The sequence below is a fragment of the Mycteria americana genome, chromosome 16 (assembly GCF_035582795.1).
Source record: "Mycteria americana isolate JAX WOST 10 ecotype Jacksonville Zoo and Gardens chromosome 16, USCA_MyAme_1.0, whole genome shotgun sequence".
Taxonomy (NCBI): Eukaryota; Metazoa; Chordata; class Aves; order Ciconiiformes; family Ciconiidae; genus Mycteria; species Mycteria americana.
Window position 1 is genome coordinate 5,457,884 of NC_134380.1, and position 6,000 is coordinate 5,463,883.

General features: G+C 56.0%; 1 non-coding gene across 1 annotated transcript; it reads right to left on the reverse strand.

Moving 5' to 3' along the window:
- Positions 1-343: 343 nt before the first annotated feature.
- On the reverse strand, positions 344-523 carry LOC142418011 (small Cajal body-specific RNA 16). Its single transcript, XR_012778170.1, has one exon.
- Between the last annotated feature and the right edge of the window lie 5,477 nt (positions 524-6,000).

Below are 6,000 nucleotides of genomic sequence, written 5' to 3' on the forward strand. Positions count from 1 at the left end.
TAAGAAAAAAACCAAACAGTAAAGGAAATCACAGATGTCACAAGAGAGCAAAGTACACAATTTCCAACAAAGCCTTACAATTTGCTCAAGTAAAGAAACCACCTTATCAGTATTCCCTACTACGTGGGGAACAAAGTCTTGGAATTCAGATAGTACCAGTGATAAATCAAGTGAAAAAATATACGAGCAACATATCCAAGTTCTGCTTTCCATGTCTGTAAAACTTGCCTGCAAAGGAAGGGCAACGCCAGTTTAATTTTGCTAGAATATTTTCAAAAGAAGACTAAGTATATGTTAAAGGAACTAATCTAAAAGCTGTTTTTCCTTGGCTTAGGAAGGAGCCCGTTGTATGCAGTATCATACATGACCATCAAAACGCTGCATGAATGCTCACACCTGTTACTGCACAGGACGAACCCCAGCACGGAGCCGGCCTGGGAGCTGATCTCGGGCGCGGGTGAGGCTGGCTGGTACGAGGCTGGGCCCGCTGGCCCCACCACCCAGCAGCCCTTCCCCAGCCCCGCGCTCGCTGCGGCGCCCACAGACCCCTCGTGCCCCCCCAGGAGGGACGCAGGGGGCTCACCCCGCTCTCGCTCACCTTGCAAATGGAAGCGCCGAGGGCCGGCGTAACCCCCTGCCGTCACCGTTCGGGGCTGGGGCTCCTCTGGGGGCAAATCCTGCGACACACGCAGTTCTGGGAAAAGGCACAGGGAGAACAGCCCCGTTTGCCCCGCAAGCAGACCCTGCCCTGGCCAGGCACCCCCCCCCGCTGCGCGGCTCGCCCGTTCCCCGCCTTGGGCCCAGCTCAGCCCTCCCCCCGCAGCCTCCTGCCCCCAGCCCCCCCGCGGCACTGCTCACCCCACGCCTGCACCCACAGCCCCAGTGCGGGCTCCGACACCTCCCCACGGAGGAGCCATACATGGGGTTCGCCCCCTGCCTGGCACCCCGGCTCTCCTGCCGCCCCCCCGCTGCAACCCCCACACTGAACCCCATATCCTCCCTCCCAGGCCCTCACTGCAGCCCCGCACTGCACCCCCAGCCCCCCCATACCCTGTCTCCCCAGCCCCCGCTGCCCCCCCACATTGCCCCCACCTCCCACACCGTGCCCAGCCCCCACTGCACCCCATACCCCGCTGCCCCCCAGCCCCCAATGCACCCCCCAGCCCTATATCCTGCCCCCAGCCCCCAATGCACCCCCCCCACTACTCCCAGCCCCCCACATCCTGCCCCCAGCCCCCACTGCACCCCCAAGCCCCCGGCCCGGCCGCCCACCGCCCGCCACGAGGCCCCGCGCGGCCGGAAGCAGAAAAGCCGGAAGCCGCCCGAGACGAAGCGAAGGCCAGAGCGCCTCGCGGAGCACTTCCGGCCTCCCGCGGGCCTCCGAGCACTGCCTTAAAGGGCCAGCGCCGGCCCGAGGCGGCCCGGCCGGCGTCGCTATGGCAACCGGCGGGGCCCGAGCCAGGCCCGGGGGCGGGTAGCCGGGTGGCGAGTGCCCCGCGCGGCAGGGCAGTGTCAGCGTCAGCCCGGGGCGCCGGGCTTTGCCCGCTGCCGTTGACGGTGACGCTCCGCGCTCCGCGCTCCCCGCTGCGCCGGTGCCGCACAGGCCGCGCCGGGCCTGGCCCCGCCGCCCCCCGGGTCTGCAGGGGGGGGACGGGGCTCACAGGCACCGCTCGGGCTTCTCCGTGAGCCGGGACGAGAGCCGAGAACTGGGGGGGCCTCTCGGGGGAGACGGAAGACATGAACCCGGCAGCGCGGGGAGCGGCCCGCGCTCTAGGGCCCTGCTGGGTTTGGTTTATATTCCCCCAAAAGGCAAAATCTCTGCACACGAAGGGTTCGGAGGCTGCTCTTGGCCGGAGCTGAAGCCGCACCGGCGTTAATACAGAGTAAATCAGTATTTAGATCTAATTTTCTGTTGATGGTTTCCGAGGTGGCCCGTTTACATTGAATTGTGCTTCGCTTTCAGTGGCTCTGACAGCTGCACTCCTGGCTAAGCGAGAGAGGCTTTTCAGCATGAATAAAGGTATCTCACTCATGTAATTTAATCACAAATTTCCCTCCAGGACATTTCGGTATAAATAGCTCAACAGAAGAAAAACGCTACAACACACGTGCAATAGCTTTCTCCCTGATGGCTCATTAAAAATGAATAAGCGCTTAGTTTTATTTCTGCAATAACACATTTTAGCAGACCTTTTATAAAATATACATACAGATCTAAATCATACATGCAAAACCTGGATGGGAAGAGCAGCTGGTAAAGCCAGGCACCGCACCGCTAGCAAATGCTCGCTTTCAGGTTGCCCGTAAAACCTTAGCGTGGCCTCTCGGTGCCGGCACATTCAAGCAAGGGGCTTGAATGACATGGTGACAACTCGTTGTCCCACCAGCCTGTCCCCTCGCCGTGCGGGCTGAGCAGGTAATTCAGTACTCTGGTTTCCCATTAGTGCACAGCCTGTGCCATGCCGCCTGCGCGCTGCTCGGAGCCTGCTCTGAATACTAAACTGTTCATTTTCTTGTGATTTTTCTTCTGGTGCTTGTAAATATACAGGCAGAGTGTTTTACAAATACCGAGGAACATCTTTCCAGTCCCTATGAAATCGGAGGTCATGATCCCCATTTTGCACACAGAATTGTGATGCAAAGGGATGAATGAAAACATAAATATCCACAGATTTGAGGAGCTCACTTTGCAAAACGTGCTTTTCAGAGTACAAAGCCCTTTCCTTCTGCCTCTCGATCAGTGGTCACAAGCTGAGGAAATATTCACCGCTTTCCCAACATAGCTCAGATTTTCACATGTTGCTGATTTAATGTTGGATGTGGTCATGCTCAGTAGGGTTTTTTTCTTATTATGAGAGTGAAATCCTTTAATGGTGCCAGAAAGTGCCCAGAGCATGGTGGAAGAGCTCTGCAGCCAGACTGCCCCAGGCTGGACCCTGGGACCTCGCATGCAGTGGCCGCACGAGGCTCCTCGCAAGCCTGGACGAGCCAGCCAGGCTGCGGCAGGCACCCCGGGCACCCTCACAAAAGAGATGGGCTTTTCCAACTGAGTTAGAGGGGCTCCGAGAGCCTCACAACCTTGCTTTACACCAGCCTGGCAGGGCAGTGCAGGCAGCAGCCAGACACCCCCCTCCAGCCAGACACCCCCTTCCCTCCGGGGCAGCACATCGGGGCGTGCGCGTGCACGCCTTTGCTGTGTCCCCCTCCTCTTTTGTCTCTCATCTTCTTCTCTGCTGAAAGGAGCCACGGGACCACGCAGCCGCCCAGCACCGACCGATCGGCTTCCCCACACCCCCGTGCTTTTCACTTTTCCTTGGTGTAATACTGCCAGGGCTGCAGCCAGCTTTAAATGTTACATCTCATTTGTACAGCTGAACCTGTGCCGTCTGGCTGATGGCAGGGACAGCTCTGAAAACAAACTAATTCTTTATTTTTTTTTCCTTTTTGATAAAAGAAAACATTACCTCTCTGAGATTTACACACTAGATCAAGCATAAACCTGAATTATCTCCCTCTTCTTTTTTTCCAGGGAGCAGATAATAGGTAGATCTATCCATCCGTCTGCTTTGTTACACGTCGCCCAGCTTGGCAGCATTTCTGTTGCTATTAATCTGTGCTCATCCCCCTTGACATTTAAAGGGCCGTTATATGATCACTGTCACAGTCTCGTTCGTGGATCCTTAAACCAATTCTCTCCTCCTCTTCCCGCTGATGATGGATTTGCTCGTTTATGCCATCGTAATTTGTTTTTCTCATGCTGCGCTCCAGCAAAATGCTTTCACTGTCAAATGCGTTTTTCTGTACAGCCCTTCCCTGCAGTGCCATGTTGCAACTGAGCAGCTCTGGGCAAATTGGAGCTGCCCTGTCTTTCAACAGCGTTAGCAAAACAAAATAGCGTACGCCTTCGGGAGCCTGATCGCGCCCAGGTTGGATCCTCCTGCATTCGGAGTCACTGCTGCAGCGGTGCAAAACGTGGCAGACCACGGTGCTGCGCTTCCCGGTAATGGGGCCATCGGCTGCCACGGCTGCTCCATCGCCCCCATGCAGAATATCCCATGGGACACGTGGATGTCAGCTCCAAGGCAAGGAGCGTGTGGCACCCAAGAGCAGGGAGCTGAGGCTTTCTGCCTTTCTGGGAGCCTCTTTTCCACCTCTTTGGAGTGGGAAGCACCGTCAGCTCGAGGGATTGCAGCTCATCCATCAGGTCAGCACACACATGGAGAGAACGTGCAGAGCGGAGGGTTTGCTGCCACCAGGGCTTTCCCAGATGATCTGCAAAGGGGAAAAACATTTCAGTGCACCAAGTCCTGAAAAACATTTCGGTGCACCAAGAGTACTTCAGAGTCCCTTTTGGCCTTTCCCGTGTTCTCCTGTTGGCAAGACCAGAAACGCTGAGGGTGGTACCCAGCTCCGCCGGGCGCTGGTGGGCAGTTCTGCCAGAAAGTTGGTCTCTTACACATCCAGGCATTGAGTTAAATGGGTAAAAGCGCTTACCAGGGAGTTTGAAACATAAAGCCGAGCCTTTGTCCCATGCATCACTTTGTTCTTTGGGTATCTCTGATATGAAAACCTGGCTCTGTACGTGCTCCCAGCCTGCTCCCACCACACACAAACTCCTGCATCTCCTAGGGCTGCTCACACTGAGGGACTTCATCTACCCTCGTGAGCAGGACCATCGATGTGCTCCAGTTCCTGCCGCCTTGGAAACGGGCTGTGAGCAGGGCTACCCTCGCCCATCTCGTGCTTGGAAAATGTGGCCAGCAGAGATCAAAATGCAAGTGTTCCCCCCCTTGGATGGAGAGCGTCACGGCTGGTCGTGTGGCAGGTCATGTTACTGGACTCCTGAGCCCAAGGCACTCGAAGCATGCATGTCCATCCCGCCATGGGGCTGCAGTGACGCTGAGCTGAAAGCTTGGGGATCTCTGGCTTAACCTGAAAAACAAAGTGAAAATTTCCTACTCCACAGAGCTCAGTTGTTTCTAGAATTACTCCCATCAGCATCTCCTCTCTTCCCAAGCCCCTGCCGCAGAGAAGGTTGCAGAGGTTTGTGTATCTAATGAATTGCTGTTCAAACCCACTTGCTTGTAGAGAAACATCCTCGAACAAATCCAGCTGTGCTGGGGAAGGATGTTTTCTCTCTCAGGAACTTGTCACTGTCCCCAGCTGGAGGTTTCTCTCCCATCAACCTGCCAGCAGGGCAGTTTGTGTGCACACTTCAGACAGAGCCAGCTGGGCTGGTGTCTGTCTACTCCTGAGACGATAAATCTGAGAGCAGGTGACCCGATGAGGAGCACCACGGTGGCCAGGCATGCTGCTGATCGCAGCACATCCACGCTGCTGCCTCCCACCTACCGGGGGCTTTTGGGGAGAATAACTCATAGTGGCAAAATTTCTGCCAGATCCAGTATCATATGGCTGTGCTTCCCTCATGTTAGCTGTACCAGGTATTATTTATCCTCCAGCAGACAGCATCAAGCCACCAAGCAGTATATAATGGAGCTTGGCTAACTTCTCAAACAGAAACTAACTGTGCCTAGCCCCGAGCTCCTCTCTGTTGCCTGGTGGCTCAGCATTGTGTGTGTGTGAAGTGACACCTGCAGAACAGCAGTCTCAGACCTCTTCATATTGCTGAAAAAAACCTAAAGTGGGACAGCGAGTCCTCCCCAAACTGCCCAGCCAGCACATCTGCAAGGGTAGCGGCGTCCAGCCACGACCGGCTGTGGGATGCTAACTCCTTCCACCAGCACAGCTGGATCTCAGAGCTGATGTTGGCTGTGTGCATGCCTGCAGGACAGGACTCAACACCAGCAGTTATTCCTCTGGTCCTCCCATGAAAACTGTGCAACAAGGACAGTTCTGCGGGCTAGCAGCGAGGCATTTAGCGTGCCTGCAAACATTGGGGGTAGTAACCATCTTTAACCACAGTGGACCCCTGTCTAAGCAGGAGGAAGGCTGGGCAGTGCAGAGACGGGTGGTAGCTGGGGCCAGCCCTGAAGACAC